Genomic DNA, 22951 nt, shown 5'->3' on the forward strand with positions numbered 1-22951 from the left:
TGCTTAAAACCCTCTGTTCCACCAATATGTCTTAGTAAGTAGTAAACAATATTCCTTTTTATTTAGTTATACTAGATACAAAAATAAAAATCAGTTTCTGTATTTTTAGCCTACAATGAGGACAGACTATCCCTACTCTACTGATTCTTGTACTTGCTGTCTGACTCCCAGAGGAATTAGCCCTTCCACCTCTTCTTTGGCCTGCACTGTCAGCTAGGACAGCTCTGGAAGGGCTACAGCTTTTCAGCTTTATTCTGATGAGCATTTCTTTAACCTCTGAAAAAAAGTTTTCAGCATCTTCAGTGACTACAGCATTTAAGTTATAGGTGAAACTGAATAAAAAACAATAAAACACATATATGTGGAGTGGGACAATGACAGGGAACACCTCGTATTCCCTTTACACAGACAGCCATGAGTCCTACCAGTAAGGAACAAAGTTTTGGGGCAACAACAGAGTATTTTAATAGATAGTTTAATTCTCTGTAGCAGTCCAAAAGGAACATAAAAAGGAAACAGAATGCTATCAATTATTACGGAATGCATACAGAAGAAAACACTAAAAAGCTGTATCACTACATAAACCTGGTTTCTCCTCTCAACAGGACATAAAAGAACTAGAAAACACAGAACAAAGGACAAAATAATCAAAGGTAAGAGACGGCTCCTGCGTGTGGCTCCTTTAGCCTCATAACCTCCTTAAAGAGACCACTGAGGGGAGACGATGCAGAGTTCTGCAAGATCCTAGCTGGCAGGGGAAGGCAAGCAGGAAACAGTTACCCTTCCTGTTACAGCAGCAGAGGGGCATTGGAGGAACCCAGCTCGTAGCAGGTTCAAATGAAACAAAAGTAGATTTCTTCACATGAAGTCCATTGTGGAATTCACTGCCACTGGGTGCGGTGAATACTACCAGTCCCCATTGGTTCAAAAAGCGATGGGAATAAAAATCCTCAGATTATTATTAACTACAAAGACACTTTCACTCAGACAAGTCCAAGGTTCACAAGCCATAAATCACTGGAAACTGTGAAAGCATAAATACAAACTCTCCCTGTTCTCACGCTCTTCCTAAAGCGCCCAGAACAGCTCAGTGAGGATCTTGAGCATATCAGCCTTTAATCAAGCCACTTATACCCCCTACAATAAAGGTCCTGAGCTACCGATTACGTCATCATTGTCTTTGTGCATACCATTTCACTCGGATGTGCCACAAAAAAAAAAGTTCTAATGCATTTAGACAAAACCCTCAAAAGACAAAACTTTATTTGACCAACTATCACCATTCCTGCCCCTAAGCTCTTCCTCCTCCTTACCAATACCCTAAATCATTCCTTTTATAGGTAGGCAAAATATCATTTTCATATTCACACCACCAGAGCAGTCGTAGATACATATGACCACGTAAAGATTACCATGGAGTAGACAAGGCAATCCCCAGCCAATGCAGATGCTCACTGAAACTTCCCCTCCCAAAGGACCCGGAAAGGTAGGGAGAATTGATACCTCGCTCCTCCCAGGTACTGACTTTGTGGATTTCATTCACAGCAAACCATAGACCTTCAAGGATTCCAGTTCCAACAATGATATTATAAAAGGAAACAAAAAAACCCCACCACCCCACAAAAACAACAACAAAAAAACTACACAAAAACAAACCCAAAACAACACACCACATGCAACACCCAGAAATCCTGACCGTAGAGTGCACAAGTTGACATCTAGACCCTGCCAAAATAACCAACCTGAAACTAAAAATCCTAGTATAATGATTAAACAGCTCCCACATAGACAGTCCTCTCTTGTGTATCATTTCTATTACCTCTTAGAGCAAAATGATCAGAACTGAAGGAAGAAATCAAATTCCCACCACACAGACAGGAAAGAAAAGCCTCAAAGAGGGATGTAACACACTCTGCTCAGATACTCTATAGAGACAGACCCCCAAATGACATTCCCATTCCAACTGGCACAACTGGTACAGACAAAACAAGGGTCCTTCCTGGGACTTCATTGCCCTGCATTTCAGAAGCATCTCTTCATCCAGAGGAAAAAGGATCCAACTACAGAAGCAATACAGGAAAGCCTAGGCAGTGCTGAAAGCAAAGCAAATTTCTTACCACCCCCACAATGGACTCAGGGAAAGGATGCCTACTTCCTACAGCCATGAAAAAAACCAGCTGTGTCCACTATAACCCAGCCAGGGATAGGTGCCTTCAATTGAGCATGTAAAGTTTCAAATAAATTGCAACTTTAATTATCACAAGGATCACAGTCCCATGGATTGGTATGTCCAGTTTAACTATTTCCTAACATGGTCTTCCTCTACTGCAGTAATACTTCACCGCTCCAGTGTGCAGCCAAAGTCCCACCACAGAGAGACTCCACACCAAAGGTTCCCCCTCCCACGTTTTTGAGTTGAATAAATTTGCACTCCAAATTATTAAAATACATCAGTTAAGATTTATTGCATCCAAGCCTGGACCAGGCAATGTCAAGCAACTACTCAAGTCACCTGAAGTATCACAGCACTCACCAGTGGTATTGCCAGATGCTGAAAAGAGCTTATGATGGGGTTACCTGGGATTATCCCATCACAGTACTTAGGAAAATGAGATACACTGACCGTCTCTCAATTGGATTAAACTGCTGTGGAGGGGTATGTTTTTCAAACTGCATTCCAAAAAAAGTCATACTTCTCGCAACCAAGAACAGAGCAAGAGTGTCTGCTCATCCTGCCCCTCTTCAACATAATCAGAGCCATGGTCTGAGAGACACTAACAAATACTAAAATCGGTCCCACAGAAGAACTATGTTTTATGTGGATGATACCCTGATTCTAGTCTCCAACCCTCAAAGGTTAATACCCAAATTATAAGAACTCATTGAAAACCTTGGGCACTCGCCCAGATGTGTGAATTTACTGGAACAAGTCCCAGGCATTAGGAGTAATTAAATGCACATAAATCAGGACTTGCTTATTCACTGCAGTTTATAACAGCAGTCCCTGGTATTAAAACATGTAGGAATTCTAACCCCCAGAGACTACAGTCAAATAGTTAAACTTGGACCAAATCATCCACAAATCACTAATGACTTAGTAAGTGGAAAGTGCATAGACACTCCCTAAACCTTTGGACAAAAACAACCTGAGAAAAAGCACACATACCACACAAATAAATGGTTGTACTCCAGGGACTCCCACACCTAATATTCCAATATTATTTTCAGAATGTCAGGTATGGGGGTTTTTGTCTAGTTTTTAAATGAGAAATAGGCACACAATTACTTTAAGAGTCTTTGACAAGGTCAAGAATAGGAAAAGGGAGAGAGAAAGGCTTAAGCAGCAACGTGCTACTTTTGTAATAAATTAAGCCACACAGCATAAGCTAATTGTGAACAAAATCCAGTAAGCAAGAAAGGTATTTCTCCATCTTCTACATACAGCTCTCTGCACTGGATTCTTACTAACAAAAGAAACCAAATCCTACCTCATGCACACAGAGTTAGGTAAATGCCTAACTTCATATACTGAAACAATTCCCTATCTCACCTCAGAGGCCTCAGTATAGTAAAATCCAGTTGTAAATGAACAGAAACAGAGCCAGAGAGTATCCAATAATACAGAAAGCCAGCTGGAGGGCAACACATCTAAGACATCCAGTTCAGAAACCAAAAACACAGAACCATTTTTACTCATATACAAAACCAACTTATCTAATCTGACTGCAATACTGACACTTCTCCAATACATTCACTACACTTAACTAATATAAGCCAAAACAAACCCATTTTTCTCCTAAGCATCAAAACATCTCAAAAATCCAGAGAATACTACAATTTCCTGAGCTAAGCAGCTACTTCATAACGCAAACTTCTCGTGACCCTTCGGAGATGTAGTACAAGTCTAATGAAGCAAGAATGGAACAGAGAACTGGCAAAATATGCAACAGCTAAAGCAAAAAGAGCAATAATGAAAATTAAGAGAACACCACACTCAGCCTCCAGTTGCATTTCTACCAATAAAGTTATCTTTAAGGTGCTCAGAGGTCCCAAAGACTTTTATAGAATATGTAAGCGCTCCCCAATGATCAATGTTAAGAGGCAAGAGAAAAGAAAACAAAAGCACACGTATTGTTACAAGCTGTTGGAATTATATGAAAATCAAAATCAATTAGATCCTTGTAGCTTCACTTGTTCTTTAAGCAAGTAACCTACACTCTTGGATTTGTATTTAGCAAACAGCCACTCATATTAAAAGGGTGGCTATCAGAAGAAGCTTTAGGACATGAAATTTTGCTACACTGGAAATTAAATTCTCATTCTTTTTTACCTACATTCTGCTCTCTTATCTTCACCCCTATCAAACGAGGCAAAAAAGATGACAAAGGTTTCTATAGTGCACTAGAAAATCTATTTGCAAATGGAAGAAACCCAGACAATTGACAGAAAACCCCAGAAAGATAAGTACCACCGATATAATTTCCCAAAGCTCATCAGCTAAGGGTCCCTGCAGGAAATGCAAATAAAAGGTCAAAGATAAATACACCAACTTCCTTTAAGGTCCCCCGCAATGCATGCATACACACACACAGGTGCTCTCCCTTTTGCTTGGATTTCCACTTTATTTTGTGTTTTTATATGTGCCATAAAATCCATATGCTGAAAATAGTGTTTAATGTAATCTAAGCTTTGTCTAAAAATCCATCCTCTCTTAATTCTAATGTATAGAATTTTTGTATATATCCTGTGTATTGGCACTTAGAATTTGAGATTTGAAGCATGTAATAAATGTAAAAAAACAAACCTCCAGACTACTTTAATGTATGACATTCAACCAAATCAAGTCACATAACCTCAAACTTCACCAGGTAAGCAAACAAAAAGGCACTACAAAAAAAATGCATTTTTCTCTTATTTTACACACATGTATTTAATCACATGTTGTTTGACATAATCTGTAATATATTACATAATTTAAGAATTTAGGAACATAAGAATCAGAAGTGCTTCATTTTATTATAGGGGAACATCACTGATCCTCCCACTTGCAAGAAGATTCAAGTCTGACATTAAACTAGCCAACAAAAGTTGCACTAAATTTCTTCAGAAACATAGCAAAGATTCATTTCAATCTCATACATTTTGCTGATATGGAGATGACAAACAGCAGTAGTTTAAAGAAGTGCAGCTGTTTCTTTGTAGATCTTGGGGTCTATTCTGTAGCCCTCAAAACACCTGATACTTCACATTATCCACAAAGATACTACTCTGACAGCAGGCTGGTGAATCTGATACGCAGCATTACTCAAAGTGGTAGTAATAACCACCCCTAGCATAGTTTTTCCTATGTTGTAAATCAGAGACATACAGGATCACAGACTTCCACACAGGCACATTCCAGCCACCTCCTGCATCCACATAAGTTGGCCAAACAAATAAAGGGAAACCTTAATTTTCCCCAGACCTGTTCCACTAATTAATATATTAAAACAAGAAGTAAAAGAAGATATCAAGGTTACTGTATTCCTGCCCCAGTTCTAATGTACTTTACTGAGTATTTCAGGGGATGCACCCAATTAAAAAAAAAAAAAAAAAAATCACATATTAAATACAATCCATATTCACAGGAATTTGCATATGGATTTCTAGTTAAAGCTATTAATAATAAGCACAGTAAGATTACCAGCAAGTGCATTACTACTCTGCACGCATCAAAGATGCATCTTTGTCTGCCTTTTTCTTCTGCTTATCTACCCTGTTTGGAATGTTAAACTTCTGTGCTATGTAAATGAAAATATTTAATTATGCAAAGCAAAGGGGAAAGGTTTACATTATTATAATTGAGTTAAATTATTTCTGCTTTAAGCTCAAATACTGAGAACATAGCTGAGCATCTGTTAAGAATTTCAAAGTCTTAAACTGCTGCTTTATAAATTTTAAGAGCTACACGTGAACAATTTGAAGCCTTTTGATGTTAATAAAATTACTGTAATATATTCAGTTTTCATGGTTAAAATTAAAGGAAGTCTGAAAGCTTAATGCAAATCCAAGGTGAGAAGCAAATTCAGAAAGAAGTCGCTCATTTGCTACAATCTTTCAACTCTTGTGGTAACCAGAATTTATAATTGCAAATGAATGAATGAGCAAATGGCTAAGAAAGCTAAAAGTAAAACCATCTTGGGAAAAGAGCGCCTTAAGAGCAACCTTTTCATAGAAAGGGGTCTCCTTCAGTTAAAGGAAGGCCTTCATAGTTACGTGCTATTGTGTATGTATCTCATTAAAAGGTCAGTGTGACACATTGAAGATTGCAGCCATTTCAAAGGGATAGTTGTCTTCTGTCACACCTAACTGTGCTGAGACACTCCACAAATACTCCAGTGCTATGAGCAGTAAAGCAGGATATCAAAGAATGGCACATTTTTATGAACAAAACTTCATTGAATCTTCACACTAAAACAAATAATCACCAGCTCTGCTTTCTCCTGCAGTACAGTGCAAGTAGTCCAAAGGAGCTTAAATGCTCACATAATTTGAAAGGAGGCAGAAGAACACTCCTGTTCTTCTGCCAGCTCCACCTGCTGCAAAGCTGCCGTTTCTCAGATCTGAAACACTGAATTTAGCGGGATACTTAAAGATTAAAAGATGTAACCTAGTTTCTTCCGATGTTCAGACTGAGATGACAGAACATGTTGGCTGTTTACTTGCATTTCATTACAAGGTGGTAACCCTTCTTTTCTCAGATCAACCTTATCATGTTTACCTGGCCACAAAGCTACAATAATCTGGTTCATAGGGAATCAAACACACAATCTGCAAGCAAACACATCTGTTTGGTTAGTCTATGATTTCTGAGATGCACTAGTAGGTGCCCTGCAAAGTTTCAGATGTTCTCTGCCACATTGTGGAGGGACTGCCTTCCTCCTGTACCATGTAAGTGCTTATGGCCTTTAGCAATGGAGGAGTTTTAAACATTTTCGTGTTAACATTTCTGATGCGAAGTCCTTGTCTCTTGACCATGCCTGCATGTGCTGTTCAAGTGAAACTCCACCAACTCTCAAGACCTGAGACCTTCCGCTCACCCAGGCTTCCTCAGGCAGGGAAAGCAGCAGCACTCAAAACACTTATTCAATTGCTCATTGCCATTCAAATGCTCATGGTTTAAATAAGTAAACGTGGACAGCATCTTTTGGTTAGTGGTCTGATCAGACTAACTTGCCTTGCCCATCCTGGACCCTGGAATACCTGTAACAGCCGAGCAGGATGCCAGGACTTGGCGCAGGCTCACAGCTATGTTGGCAGCACCACACCATCAGCTCCTCAGAGAGGCTGGGGGATTATTTTGAAAAAAAAAGATTATGGAGTCACACTGACCACTTCACAATTACAACTGAAATTTGCCTTCTACTTAGGCCCAGTTCTAATGCTTCTCTCAGGGCAGAGATAGATGAAACTACTTAGCTAAGTCCAAGCATGCATACTCATAAATGTTTAGCTGTGTTAATATCAAATTACTTGGGTTCTGAATATAAGCAGATTTGAGCTTTTTTACCACTGTTTATATATGCTTTCTTTGGGTAACCCAACACTGGACAGATTTTTTTTAAGGTTAAATCAGTGTTACAGTATCCAACCCTAACTCCAGCATTGCTACCGGATTTCTCACTTGGCACAGGCTACACTATATACTGTACTGCATAATCTGAAAGCTCTGCCTCACTTGCTTATCCCCCACCCCCCACCCCCAAAGAAAAAACCTCACACCACTGTAGGCATTAAAATGCATTAAGCTGGATGACTGCAAAATGTCATGAGTCCTTACCGACTCCACGGTTTAAGTGTGGGTTTAATAGAGGTAATATTTCTTCATTGCTAGCCACTGCAAGATTTGTTACCTACACAATGACTCAACTATGACATCTTTTATGAGTGATATGTTAAACTAATTAACATTAACCTAGCAGAAGAATCAAGCATAAATTAGAGACCATTTCAGTTAAAACATACAGAAAGCTTCTATACTGATGATATTCCCCAAATGAAAGACTTTGACCCTTGAAGTATGAGATTTCATTTTAAGATTAATATTAACTGATTCAGAACTCTTATGCCGAATTTCTTCAAATACAATTTCTACTTATTTCAATTTCAACATAAAATAGTAAGGCATGTGCAGCTAGCGTAGCAATTCTAAATCCAAGAATTGGAGAACCAAGACAGGACAAGAACCAAAAACTGTAAAAGAAATTAAATATTCTATTATGCTTAATGAATTGTTTGTTCTCCTTCCCACTTGGGAAAACAAAAATAAGACAGCTAGTAATGCCTATAGATTTTGCCAGCTCTGCTATACAGCAAGTATGGCCCTATGCCCAAATGCAGGCATCAACTCTTCACAGCAATGTTCCTCAGAGTCTGTATTTCTCATCTTTGAACACCCAGACAAGAAGCGGATTAAGTCAAAATTCACTGAAAATACATATGACAGCATTTGTTGTCCAACAGATATGCCAGTATTCTTCCAATCAGTGCACCCTGCTTCTCTTGAGAGAGACATGCTAAGTGGCTGCATCTCCCTCAAAAGCTAACTCCTATCAAGTATCTTTCTGGCAAGTGGTTATTAAACTATATTCAACCCCTGCCTCTCCACAGAGATTCTCTTTTTGTTTTTCACAGAAGAAATTGATCTTACCTAAGCAGAACTAGAGATACTCTATTTCACTTACTGTGTTTTGTGGTGATGGCAGTATACGATCCATAACAAGTTTTTGCCAAGAAGTTAATCCAGGCACTGACCTGAAATAACAGGGTCTACTTCATAGCTCTCTTCAGCCAGGAAGCATTCAGAATAAAAAAATAAGAATAGACACCCTACTCCTCCAACACAAATCATGGCCATAAACCACTGCCCATGGTAGAAAACAACAAGAGCAAATGTTATATGCAAAATGGCTCCTGGCAATTCCTGGGCTGTTTGCACAGCACTACTCACACTAAACAACAGAAGCCTAGAACATACGCTGCTTTAATTCAGCAATCATCACTCAGATACACCATTTCTGATACAGCAGAGCAACAAACCAGAGCTCCCCTCCCTTTCATGTTCAGAAACTATCTACCAGACTACAGTGTGTCTGCAAATCCTTATTTTTAATAATGCTATAGACATTTTCCAATGTCTAGAATATGGTCTCCTACACAGTTATTGGACAGCCTAACCATGCTTCACAGGACTGTACTAACACTAAGAAAAGGCTCAAGATGCATAACCCTGGGCAACAATCGCAAACACACAAGTCTGCAAAAGAATTCTTATTCTGCCTCTTCTGTCCTACTCTCACTCTGATCCATGGTATCTTAACTTACTGCCTTTTGCAACAGTGTTCAGGGCAAAAAACTATTTCAACTGCAACACGCAATCCAAGGTCAAAGCAGTAGATTGATTTCTTTGCATTTGCAAATGCAAAGAAATCAGTCTGGGAATGGTTCTAGTCTTCCTTTGCAAACAACCTTTCACTTGTCTCAAACAGAGAGCCACTAATACATCTACCCTGCGTGAAGTCCACAACAAGTAACATTCCACACATAGTTTTGGTGGCACTCACAACAATTCTTACTGAAGATGTTAAAACAAGATATTAAAAAAAAAAATTTCCTCTAGCCACTTCAAGTATTACACTGTGCATAATTTAAAGCAATGAATTCCATCAAACCAACATATATAGGTATGTACATACATATATACATTATACATAAACACATTAAAAAGTTAAGCCAGATTGATTACCAGTTAAAAAACGTATTTTTTTAGTGTTTGTCAGAGCTCCACTTCAGACATGCCATGCTGCTTTTCAGTGGTGTCTTTTGGGGGAGGGAAGGGGAGGAGTGAGCAGTATGCCCGAGATAGAGATAAAGTGTTTTACAACTGATTACAGTGAATTCTTTCAGTATATACCTGATCACTACTAATTCAATAGACATTTTTCCATTATATGTTTTTTGACTGATCAGAATTTACATGCAGGATGTATTTTATGAAACAAGCTGGTAAATTGGAACAGGGCACATATTTCATTTTGAGTACGTAGAAAACAAAACAAAAAGGCAACACAGCTTAGAAGACCACCAACACAAGACGACAGAGGCGAAGTCTGGGAATGTACTAGACACTGCTTCAGAGGGGAAAACCCACCCATCTCCTTCACGAAGCTGCCTCAGGCACCACACCTTTGTTTTTGGACTGTATGGTGTGCATGTGTACATGTCTGTATATATATATTTATATCTAAAATATAAGCATGTAATGTATGTGTATACACACACACACACAAAGGCTCTGGTGTCTGACTTGCTTTTCCAAAACCCCCAATGGTCCATATCACCACTGAAGTCAATAGCAACTATTATTCGGCTCTGCTGAAAATTGACCCAGATGACTGGATTTAGACACAGCAGCTCAAGTGTTGGTGGCTAAACAGGAAAAAAGTGTACTGGGTAACTCAAACTGGCTGATGAAAATATTTCAGGTATTAGTTTTAAGCTACTATACACTAAAATGCATACAAGGAAGGTGTTAAGTATGCATTTAAATAACACATTTAAAATAAACTAGCATCTAATTAATCTTGCATCTAGATGTATTGTGTGGTCCAAAACCAATCTCAACGGACATTAAGCAAATTGTCCATTTATTTCTTTGGGAAGAGGGAGCAACTTTCTCTTACTGTTGCCTTTAAAACTTCCTTTTCAGTCCTATTACTAGGTGAACTGCTGTCATGAACATATACCAAGTTATAGCCCCCTTCCTCCACGGCCCAAGTGCTGGAATTCCTGCAGGAGATATACATCAAACCCTCTCTAGCTAACTCCCATAGCTGGTGTATAGAGAGTAACTAAGTTGACAATATAGATTTTTACAGGGACAGCTAATTTGTTTTTGCAGGCTGTGCTCCCATTTATGCTTTAAAAGCAATAATCACTCAACTTTTCTCTCAATTTAAACAAAGTTTTTCACAATGCATTCAAATCATCAACTAAATTAGGCTGGAAATGCTCATGCATCAAAGTGTCCTGAAGATGGATGATAATATTCAAATATCAGGTGTTGATACCATGGAGAAGAAGCTATTTAAAAAGAAGAAATAGCAGTTAATCCAAATCTGATAAACCAAACCATGATCTAGGACACAGATTTTAACCATATGCAAAAGGAAAGCTTTAAACTGATGAAGCCACGTAATGCATAAATTTACAACAATAAAAATAATGTATACAAGTCCTGAAGCTGAAAGGTATCTACATGATAAAGAACAAGCTTTTGGGTTCAGAATTGCAAAAGAAGGAATGAAAGAAACATAAGTGTAATGAATTTCAATAAACAAAAAAAGTAAGCCACTGAAAACATGAAGTTGTGAACCAGAAGCAACCTTCCTTCCAGTGTCTGTTTTTCAGTAAGGACCCATGCCTAAACATGCTCTACAGGTCCAGTCCAGGAGCTCGAATGAATAAAGCTACTGTCTATATTGCATCATAAAACTTTGAATATGGCAAGCTTAAGCCTCAGAGATAGCACACCTTTCATCATCTATCTTACCTTCTGTTTTTTACCAACAAGGCTACACACCTTCCGTAAGGGGAAGAGTGTCTCTTCCAACACCTTTGCAGTTTCCAACACTCGAAGCCCAAAGCCTTTAAACAACAGCTTCTCTACAAAGCACAACTGAGTCCATGTTCACACCCCACAAGGGAGGCCAGGGAAAAGCCCTCTGAGACACTGCCAGCTCAGGTCAGCTCCAGCACCAGCAGAGCTGAAGCCACATCATATGCAAGCTCAGCTGAGAAGCAACAACTAACCGATCAAGTCCAGTAGCACCATTATACAGTTAAAGTAGCTTACAGGCCTAAATTAACACCCTGCGTGGCACTACACCAGCCTGCACAAAAGCAGCGAGTTGCTTAGATACACCTCAGTGTTTGCTGCATAATCTAGGGTACCTTCTTAGGTATTCTGGAGACATCACAACTTTTATTATTTTCAGAGCATATATGCACAGAGCAACACTGATACCAACCAAAAACCCATTTGCAAATTCTGAAAGATAACTAAACGAGCAGCCACACAAAGTCTCACCTCTGAGATAATCTCAGAACAACATATGCAATTCCTGAACCACTTACCTAAATGATTTTTGCCTTGCACAGTATTGCAAAGCTAAACAGAAGAAGCTAACTTGTATCCTCAACTGAAGATTGCAGTTATTTTGGGAGCAAATTTAATTCAAAACATGCAAAGCTAAAGTTAACTTGTTTCTGCTTAATGGTGTACAAGGAAACAATTTTATCATACGCCAAAAAGAAGCCAGTACTACTGATCCCCGAGATATTTATAACCTATGCTACAGCCATTTAAAGATTTCACTACATTTTCCCATTAGAAATGGTCTGATGGCACAGGCCTCCAGACACATAAATTATGACAAACAGCTTCTCATCCATTCCCACAAAATCTCCTTTCTCTATTGCATCAATCACTAGTGACTAGCCCTAGTTTTCAAGATGCCACAACCACTTCCTTTCCTCACCGATCATCACTGGCTCACAACTAAGTCAGACTCCATCCTTATCGGCCCAGAATACCCCCTCCCATTGCCCACTTATTAAGTTTTATGACAACCACGTGTCTTCCCCCTCCACGCCCACACACCTCCCATGCCTGCAGGGAATCCCATGCAAACATTCGTGGTTCTACTTCACTGCTCTCCCTCATCTCTGAAGGGGAAGTAATGCCGACATCCAGAGCAACACCACACTCATCTCACAGTAATGCCGACATCCAGAGCAACACCACACAAATCATTTGATGTACAAAATGCTTTAGGAACACGTTAAAAAAAAAAAAACCCACACATGCAGAAAAGTGACAGAAAAATGTATAGTGGAACATTTAAGATGTATCAAAATGCAGTATATTTCACGAGGTGGCAACATCGTTCCTAAATAGGAGAAGGGTAGCTTCTTTTTAGTTTCTAAGTACAAAAAAAAAGTAATCATTTTGCTATTTTTAGCAGGAGCATGCACATTTAGACTAGGTATGAGCATTTTTCTCTTCTTTCTTCTTTGTACAGAATTAAATGCAATATGTTCTCACTAATCTACAGTATTCATAGATATAAATACAGAATCCACACTTGCAGTAGTCTCATAAACTTTCAGAGGCAGCACTGTCCCTGTCCTCGCACCAAGACCACAATTAATTTGTGTTAAAATATTCTTAATCCCCCATCTTATTCACTTCCCCCTACTAAACCCAAACATGTCCATGCATTTTAATCAAGAAAAGGTCAAGATATCAAGCACAATAGCACCCTACGTCAGGCTTCACAAATAGTTTGTGACAACTTTCATGTTATGACAATGCCAGTAAAAAAAAAAAAAAAAAAAGAATCAAAATAGAATCTGTTAGTGAGTTGGAAAGCTTCTTGCTACATAAAATAAATCCAATCAAGATAAAGAAAACTATTCCAGACACCATATGCCTCTGTCCTGACATAACTGATAGCATTTTACAGAAAGCAGCTCACATGTTGGAAGGTTCCTTTTCATTATAAGTTTTCATGCAAGTATTTCTCAATTATAACTGTAATAGAATGGAGGGGTGTGAACCCCCCAGATTTCAAGTGGCAACTCTCGCCTTCCAGCCTTGGTCGACTTTCTTCTACCTCTCTCGCCAAATTTGCTCACACAAGCTGAAAAGAAACAAACCATACCCAATGCTTATACCGATTCTGTAAGAGTATTGTACCTCAAGTTACCTTATAAGGCGACAAACAAGTGAAAGCAGAGAAATAAAAAAAGAAAACATCATATTTGCAGTTATGATTTCTACTATATGAAGCTATACAATTAAGCACATGAGATTCAACGAGCATTGAGCAAAATAAAGAGAAAAAAACAGACACTGTTATCAATACCATTTTCTATGGAAACAAAGCTACAAAGCCAGCTCCATTCTAGAAATATGCCCTGTCCTACAGCTTCTACCTCACCTTCCCGGTGAGGAGCACAAAGTCACTACTTACCATGCCATCCTCCTCATAATTGCACAAGCCTGTTTGAAAGCCCTTTCAGGGACTAACAATCGTATTTCTAAAAGCTTTCTCCCAAAGTTTTACTCAAGAGTCAAACTGTACCTCTGCAATCCGAAGGAGGATGCTCTGGTAAAGCCTCCAGAGAAGGAAGCTCCTTTGTCCTGCACTGCCAGGAGCAGGGCATCCCACTGGAGGACTGAAAGGCAGCAGGCCCTCAGGAAAGCATCCCGGTCTCCATTTTGTATCAGGAACCAGTGGGGCACACACAGGTCTACAGAAATTTCTACCTCACTTAAGAATTCTGGAGTTCATGCCCCCCAAAAAACCACTTCAACTAAAGGGAAGGAACAATCAAAGAAATAAAATAAAGTCCTTATTGCATTTTCCTTTCTACCTTCCTAGACGTTCATTGATAGGAAGTTACTCTATATATCACCTCCTCCATCTGCTACCTAAAAACCCAGAAGTTACAAAACCTGCCCTTTTCTCCTCTGCCCATTCCTCACAACACACAACTCCAGCACTGCAATTCACCTACCCACAACACACTGTAAAAGCACTTCTTGCAGCCTGTTAAATCTCTTCCACACTTGTGCTCCATTGGCCTGAGACATCCCCATGGTTAGTCTCACCTCAATTACACGGAGCAAGACACTTTCTCGTGCAACAAAGTGCATTAGCTAGAAGACCTTCTTAACTGAGAGCACAGTTGAAAGGAGGAACCGCTGCTCAGACTGTCTGGACTTGGTTTAATTTGGTTTAGGTATAAGTTCTGCTACCAGCTTAACAACGACACATCCCAGGGCAGGCTTGTGAGAGGGAGTTCAGAGCTCACCCCCAAGCCCGTACTGCCCATGACACCTGCAAGGTCTTCCATCACCTTCCAGGACAGTCACAAGCAAAGCAAGCAATGGCCCAATTGTAACCAGGGACAAACCACAGGAACAATCCTTTTCACACACTTTAGAGCTACAGCGTTAAGGCTCACATACCTGGAACCCTCCTGTCAAGCAGCAGCTCCTCACAGCCAGCCCCCACCAAAGGCAGCAGGGCTGCTTCCTGCCCCAGTTAAGGCAGGTGCTCCCCATTGCCCCTCCTAGGGCCCAGGTGCTGCTCCTTCCCCGCAGTGCTCAGCCTCCATCCATCACTTGCCTCGCCTGCTGTTGCTGCCCCTTTTGCTGGGACTGCTCCCAGGAGAAAGGTACAGAGACACTCCAGCCAGGGCCTGCAAAAAGCATTTTCCCCAACCCTGTGCAAGCCCTGCAAGGGTCTCGCCTCCCACCAACGCAGCACACCTACCAGATGGGAACTACCGCGCTAAACGTTTCCGAGCTGGCCCTACTTTTCCTCTCTCTGCAGATCTTATCTCCGAATACGAGAATGCTTCTTTTCATTTTATTGGAAACAGACCAAAGAAATTTGAAGACAGACAAATTGTATTCCTTCTCTTTAAATCTTAACAGTTTTGTCACCGAGTTATTAATGTTTGAAATGTTCCAGGTATAAACAAACACAAAAATATCTAATAATTTGCATAATATATCCTGAATCCTATGGCAATGATGAAATTCAACCTACACAAACTCTCACATTAAGCTAAGATAAGGAGTTGTCTCTATTTACATTAACTGTAAGTAAAAATTCACTTCAGTTTTCAGTGTTAATGAAAATGAATGGCTTTCATGTAGATAAATGAAGTGCACTTTTTCTGTCCAGTTTAGTTTTCCTAAAGAGCGGCAAGTGCCTGAGAAGAAAGTGAACAAGAAGAAAATCTGCACAGAAAGGAAAAAGGAATGCAGTTTTGGTTTCTTTTAAATACAGAGACATAATGACTGGGCTTCTTTTCCAAGATGACACTAGATAGCAGCTCTAAATATTTTTATCCAGCACAATCCATTTACTATTCTTTTTTTCTTCTTTCCACAAACAGCCTAAGACTTTCCTTTTCTGAGACTTCAAAATAAAGACTTTCATGTGGCTAACTTAAGTCATGCAAAGTTCAAAAACAGTATAAATGCAGAACACTGTTAAGAATGGAAATCTAAATGTACATTAATTGCGTTCAGTACACAACAAAAAGCTTATCCTCAATAATCAAGAAAATTAAGAGTAAGTCTTTATTAAAACACAGTCAGAACCAGGAAATTAGGACGGTATTGCTTCTTGTATCTCTGTTTACAAGTGGAAAGGATAACAAGTGATTATGCGTTCAGATTTCTATTGCTCTAAAGTAGGCCAGCCAGCTCAGCACTTTTCTTAAGATTATGAATACTTGTCTGCCCTACATATGGTATAGGCTGGAACCAATCAGATGAGGTGAAATATGCAGCAAAACCAACTATCTTCATGTCATTCATTTTCAGCTATAAATACGAAGTGCACAAAACAGGTGTAAAAGGAACCGATTTTAAATAGTTTTAAAATTTGCTTTGCAATTTTCATAGTTCAGTAAGGGGCTCAATGATTTCCTCACCGCTGGATTAACACTTAATCTAGATTCAAGAATAATTTGTTATTCATGAATAACTCTTTAACAGCTTGTTTTCTCCACTAGTTTTCATTTCATTTTTGTACATCAGTTATCTCATACAATAACAAGAAAACTGAGCACTGTCTGCATTCAATAGACTTTCACAGTACTAGGACATTCAGGATGCAAACACGCTCTGCAAGAAGCCTTAAATCAAAACTTTAAAAACATAGGAAACAAAAGAATTCCTTGAATTTTTAAGTGAAATATTTCTATTTGCTGTCTCCTGCATACAAGCCATCCATAAGATTTTTGTTGCTATTTGGAAGAAGAGAGGTTAAATAATAGAAGGTTGTTTTCTTGAGTTCAACTCAAAATAGTAACACGTCTTAAACAAAGTCGGCTATTTGGAAGATCGTAATTGTGGAAAATGCTTTGTTTAAATTGGTTTTAGCTTATTTTTCTTAAAAGTTAACTAGTCTGATTTTCTAGAGCTGCTAAGCGCTCCTACAGCCAATGAAGTCATTACCTTGAAAATATCAGTTAACTCTGAAAACAAAAATACTTTCATGTTCAGTTTTTCCTTCTACGTTTAAGATATAAACATTGCCAAACCATTAGTAAGGCATTTCTGTCAGATTACACCACTCAAAACTATTGGTAGGTGTCAGCAGCAAGGCAAAGACAAAAAAAATAAAAGGTTACAAAGCAAGGTTTTTTTAAAACGAAGACGGTGTGCTTAGTATTTTGATGTACGAGACAGAGTATTTTTGCAACAGGGGAGAAGCATACCTTTCCTCAGCTGCAGGACCTTGATGTCAGATGGCGATATAATCCAAAAGGGTCTCAGCAACATTTTCCACAATATCCTCAAGTTTTGGCAAGAGCCTCTTCCACTTCTTCCAGGAGCCCATTAAGTTATGTATGAATCCAAACGGTTAAGACGTTCAGCAGCTGTACGGTACAGTTTGTACCACGTTAACCACCCCTGAAGAATCCCAAGCTGTATTCCACCACTCAAAGAATAATGCAATATGGCACCCATCACAGACTGGCGTTTTGGCAACCATCCCATTTTCCTGACACCCATGTTTTGACCTGTTCAAATAAGAGGAAGAAGTGTTAGTTCAGCACAGTAACTCTGCTGCACCACTCGGGGACTAACATACAAATATAAAGTTACATTCTTCTGAATAATTTCAAATACATATTTCTTCACAGATTTAGACACATCCTAAACTCAAAGCCTGGTGACGGCATTTCACTTTAAAAACATCACCAGGCTGGAGTGTAACAGAAGAATCGAGCTGGATGCTGTCGCTCTTGTACTTTCAATGCTTTAAGAAAAAGGCTTTCATATTTCTCTACACATTGTACAGTCTTACATTACAGAAAGCGCTGAAGTGCCAGGAAAGGAAGGTAATATAAAGGCTCTTCAACTGCCCTGGCAGGTATTTCAAAACTCATGAAAAGAATAAGTCAATAAAAAAGCCCCAAGTAGCAAAAATAAAACTCGTCAACCCTTTTGAAGGAAACATATCAGGATGGTGGAGGAGAGAACTTAATGGTGATCTTTTCTCCCCCCTTAGCCCTGGCTCAGTGTCCCCTCACAGCACCTCCACCAGCAGACGTGCTACTGCAGCCAGGGCTTGGGCAACAAGCACCACTGTTGATACTTGGCCCAGCAAGGAGCAAGCCAAAGCAGCCAAACCCGCGCCTGTCTATGCTGGTACCCCTGCTGTGCCATTCCATCAGAAGTACCAACAGCAAATTTTTGCTTAGGTTGGGAAGGGGAATATGAGGAATGGAGAGAAAAGTTTGAGTACACTGCACAGGAGGGAATAACGATGTGAAGAACAGTGTTGGGTCTACCAAGCTGGAGTGGGGGAAAGGGGAAAGAACAAACTTCCACACCAAGGACAAGGGAGAGGAAGTAGAATAAGCTTTTAGAGACTGGAAGATGCATGTGCACTGAGATAAAGACAAGAAGAAAGGAGAAGGTGAATATTGGTGGATGCACAAGAATTTTTGCTAGAAGCTCTGTCTGCGTAACTGAGTAACATGCACATAGGACAGACCACAGAAGAATAATTTTAGAAGAGGGAATGAGAAGAAGCTTTTATGTTTGCATCACATCAGGAGAAACCTGAGCGTATCTACACATGCATGAAAAGAAAGATCCTGGCAAAAGGACTTTTTCATGGGAAATGCAAGCAAGCATATAGGTAGAAGAATAAGTGGAATGGGACCAGAAAGAAGGAGAATGAGTGACAACAGAAAGTGGAAAGGTAGAGACTTCAGAAATTCTGAAACAGATAGATCTAAGGAGGGAGAGGGACAACTGGGAAATTGGGACAAGAAAATAACACAGGAAAGGGAAAGTAGTAGACTGGCATGAAAAAAGAGGAAAAGTGGCAGTTGTTACATAGCATAGAAAAATGGAAGGGGAAATAATAAGACACTAAATTAATCAAGATAATTAAGAAAAGCATGAAGAGCACATGAGTAAGTTTTCTCAAGTTGCAATGCCTGCTCTAGAAAGCGCGAATACCAAAAAGAGTGGCACAAAAACCAAGGCGACTATTGCTTTTTCAAAGGGACGAAGTGGACTGCACTGTGCAGGGGAAGACAAGCCGAGGAAGGGCCAGCCTGGACCGACCCTTCCCACTCTCCCTCTCCGCTATCACGAATGCATTCGGAAGACCAAAGTCCTCCCTCTGGTCCCTCCCCTCCTAAAATTGTCCCTCCGCACTTCGGCGCACCTTGCTCCCCTGGGATGGTCCCCCAGAAGCAACGTGTGACCCTCTGTGGTGTCCCCGTCCCCCCCGGCCCAGGCTGGCACCCAGCGGAGCCCCCACCTTGCCCCTGCTGCGCCCTGCCCTGCCCAGCCCCGCCCCACAGCCCCCACTCCTTGGCCAGGGCCCCCAGGACTCCCTACCATCCCAAGAAGTTTTCCCCGGCTTCAGCTTTCCTCTGTCCCAACTCTTAAAAACACAGCCCGACCCAGAAAGCTCTCTGAGCCCACTTCCCTCCCCCCCCCCCCAAAAGAAAGAAATTAAACCACTACAACAAAATACCAAGCAGGCACAAAGGAGGAGGCAAGACCCCCCCTGAGTGGTGCCCCCCAGCCTGCATGACCGGAGCTAGGGCGGAACGACGGCCTTACCCTCCCCAAAAATACCTGCATGTGCTCCGAAAAGTACAAAGAAAGGGCTCGGCCGGCCCGCAGCCTCCCTCCTCTGCGCACTCCCAGCCCAGAGGGCAGCTTGCGGGCGACCAGGGAGCCGAGAAAGAACAATAAACCCGAAGTCCAAACGTACCTTCTCCTTTCTTTAAACTGCGAGACCAGATTTCCTTACGAGCCTACAGCAGGGCTGTTTACTTTTAAGCGGCGGGAGAGCTCGGAGAAAGTTGGGTAAATCTCTCCGGATAAAGTTGCCGAAGACGAGATAACCCGGGAGAGGAGAGGGAGAGATGGAGAGTTCATCCGAGTTTCTCCTTTTGTTCAAGTTGCCCGAGCAGACAAAGAGCCGGCAGCGGCGGCAGGTCCCCCGCGCCCCTGCTCCCCCCGCGGCCCGGGCGCAGCCGGGGTCCCGCACTGCCCTCGCCCCCCGCCTCCTCCCACCGCCGCAACTTTCCGTCTTCTCCATCCCTCCTCAGCCCCGACCCCGTCTCCGGCGCAAAACTTCCCTCGAACTGAACCTCCCAGAAAAAAAACAATTTCATTCAAGGCGGGAGGGTGGGGGGTGGAAAGGGAGAGAAACATCTCTCAAATCATTATTTCCGGTAGATGCACCTCTTTGTTTGGATTCCCCCGACTGTCAGTGAGGACAAGCCTCTGGGTATCTGGTTTCGGTCAGTTTGATCTCCCGGAATGAGACGGGCAAACGCAGGACATAAAGAAAAATAAGTTTAAAAGAAAGAAAAAAAGAAAAAAAAAAAAAACAAACCTCCGGAGTTGCGAAACGAACCCTTTTTGCATGGACACGGGAAGTACATAAATAAACAACTGAAGGGGAATTTGGGAAGACTGTTGCTTCTCCTCCCCCTCCCCTCTGCACTCTTCCAGAGACCGTAACAAAAAAGCCCCCCGAAAGCTCCTGGCCGCGGCTCCGTGCCACCACCGCTGCGGCCAGCCCTGGCATCCCTACCTGTTGCGTAAAGCGCAAAGACGGGGCCGACCGCATCCGTCCCAAAGAAACCAAAAGGGAAGGAGGGGGCCGTCCACGGCCCCACGGCCCCTTCACCTGCCCTCCGGCCGCCCCCACGGGCACGCCGGCCGCGGGCGCCGCCGGCAGCCGCGGCGCGGCCCCGGGCGGAAACCGCGGCTGCCCCCGCACCCCTGCCCGGCCCCGGCCCCGGCCCCGGCCCCCGGCCCCGGCCCGCGGGCCGCCGTCGGGGCGCCGAGGTCCCCGCCGAAAGTTTGGCGGGGCGGGGCAGGGGTGCGCGGCGGCCTCGCACCGAGACAAAAGAAGCGCGGAGCAGAGCTGCAACTCACCTTGGAGGGAGGGAGGCTGGAGAGACACCTTCCGCCTCAATCCTCCTCCTCCTCCTTCCCACCCCGCGGCCCCGTGGCGACGGCGGGGCCGCGGGACAGGCTCATGCTGCGGGCCGGGGCGTGGGCGCGGGCGCGAGTGGGTGCGAGTGCGTGCGCGCCCGGCTCGGCCCCGCCGAGGGTCCTCTCCGCGGCGCTGAACAAAGGCGCGGGGGAGCGGCCCCTCCGCCCCCGCCCCGCCCGCCCCCCCGGTGCCTAACTTTCTGGTGCCCACCCCGCTTCCCAGCGTCCCGGCCCCGCGCTCGGGCAAGGGCAGGGGGGAAGCGGGGCGGCCCGCCCGGCCCCGCTCGCAGCGGGACCCCCACGTCGGGGCGGCGGGGCCGGGGCTGCCGGCAGGGCGGGAGCGCTGCCGGGGGTTGCCGCCGGGTGGGGTGGGGCGGGGGGGACACGGAGCTGCCGCCCTTTGTCTGCACGTGTATGTGTGTGTGTGTGTGTGTGCACGTGGAGGGGGGCGTTGAGGGTGCTCGTGCGTGCACGGTGTGTGCTGTGAGTGTGTGCACTGCGTGGGCACGCGCAGCGCGTGTGAGTGTCCCGTGAGTGTGTGCACTGCGAGTGTGTGCACGGTGTCCGTACGGTGCCTGCGCGGTGCATGGTGTGTGCACTCCGTGGGTGCTCCCGGTGGGCGTGCTGGCAGAGGCTCGGGGCACCCCTGAGTGCTGTCCTCCTCCCAGTGCCCCCCACCATCAGGCCCTGTTGGAGCAGGCTGACCGGCTCTGAAGATGCCCCGGTTGCAGCTTGCTTTTTTTCCTTAAAAACAAAAGAAACCTTGAAGAAGTTACCAGGAATTGGTAATTAATAGCAGCCCACACCCGACATGGTAGGGCTAGTTTTCCAAAGTCAAAAAGCAGAGGACGCTCCTGAGATGTGTTTTTTTAGGAGAGGAAAAAACAAGACAAGAAGGGCACAGTATTTATCCTTGGGTATCCTGTTGACACCACCTACAGCCCCTGCTCACCTACGTCCCTTCCCAGTTCCCTTCAGTTCGCACTAGCAGCCCAACTTGTCCTTCTTCCAGCTCCTTTCCCCCCTGCCCATCTTCCCTAGTTTGGGAGCTTTCGTTCAAACCATTCCTTCCTACCCAATGCTGTCAGCCTCAAAGTCTTGTTCTTCAAAATGTTTTATAACTCCCCTTTCAGGATCAACCTTTTTACCCAACTGTCCCAGGGAAACTGCCCCCAGCTCCTCCCTTCTGCCCCCACCTCTTCCATCCCTGTGTGTGATGTGTGTTGCTCTCAAACGTTGTCTTCCTACATTCTGCTGCAATGTACTTTGCTGTTGCTTTTCATTCTAGCTTTCTGACATGAAATGATAATACATAACGCAGTTTAACACCAAGCATGTGAAACACCTCCCTATATTCATTCTTCTTTACCATTCCTTTCACCGTACTTTCCTCTTCTGCCCTTCTGCATTGTGTGCTCTGGAGCAACTATCGTAACACTTCTACAATTTCCTTCTGAATTATTTTCTGCAGACTGTTTCTCCTTTCCCACAATTTGTGGCTTTTTCACTAATCCTGGATTTTTATTCTTCCCATCTACACTACTTCCATGGTTGTTTTATCCATTCTTCTTTTTCTACCTCCTCTCTTTTGTTTTTCTTAATTCATCAGTTTCATGGGAGGAAGAGGAATGTTGACTGCACCACAGCCCTTTCATTACTTCCATCCTTATTTTCTCTGCTTTTCACATGCACACTTTTAGTAATGCACATTGATGTCCAACCAACATGTACTCTTCTGCTAACACATACATAGTTTGTGGCTAGGTCTCTTTTCCAGACAGCCCCAAATCCAGTGGAAGGATGTGCATTGTGGCACAACCAGCAAACATCTTACAAAGG

At 42.7% G+C, this 22951-nt stretch overlaps 1 long non-coding RNA gene across 8 annotated transcripts in view; it reads right to left on the reverse strand.

Annotated features, from left to right (window-relative positions):
- LOC142405772 (uncharacterized) overlaps positions 1-21250 on the reverse strand; it is a 265132-nt gene extending 243882 nt beyond the window's left edge. For 6 of the 8 annotated variants that reach the window (XR_012774326.1, XR_012774332.1, XR_012774331.1 and 3 more), the window contains exons 1-2: positions 21053-21250; positions 17347-17652 (exon numbers count right to left, since the gene is read on the reverse strand). This is a non-coding gene — a long non-coding RNA (uncharacterized LOC142405772). Of the gene's footprint in view, positions 1-17346; positions 17653-19874; positions 20069-20705; positions 20914-21052 lie in introns of those variants that run through there. The other 2 variants (XR_012774325.1, XR_012774324.1) reach the window with 2 other exon arrangements.
- Positions 21251-22951: the final 1701 nt, after the last annotated feature.

This window comes from Mycteria americana, chromosome 2, assembly GCF_035582795.1.
Source record: "Mycteria americana isolate JAX WOST 10 ecotype Jacksonville Zoo and Gardens chromosome 2, USCA_MyAme_1.0, whole genome shotgun sequence".
Lineage (NCBI taxonomy): Eukaryota > Metazoa > Chordata > Aves > Ciconiiformes > Ciconiidae > Mycteria > Mycteria americana.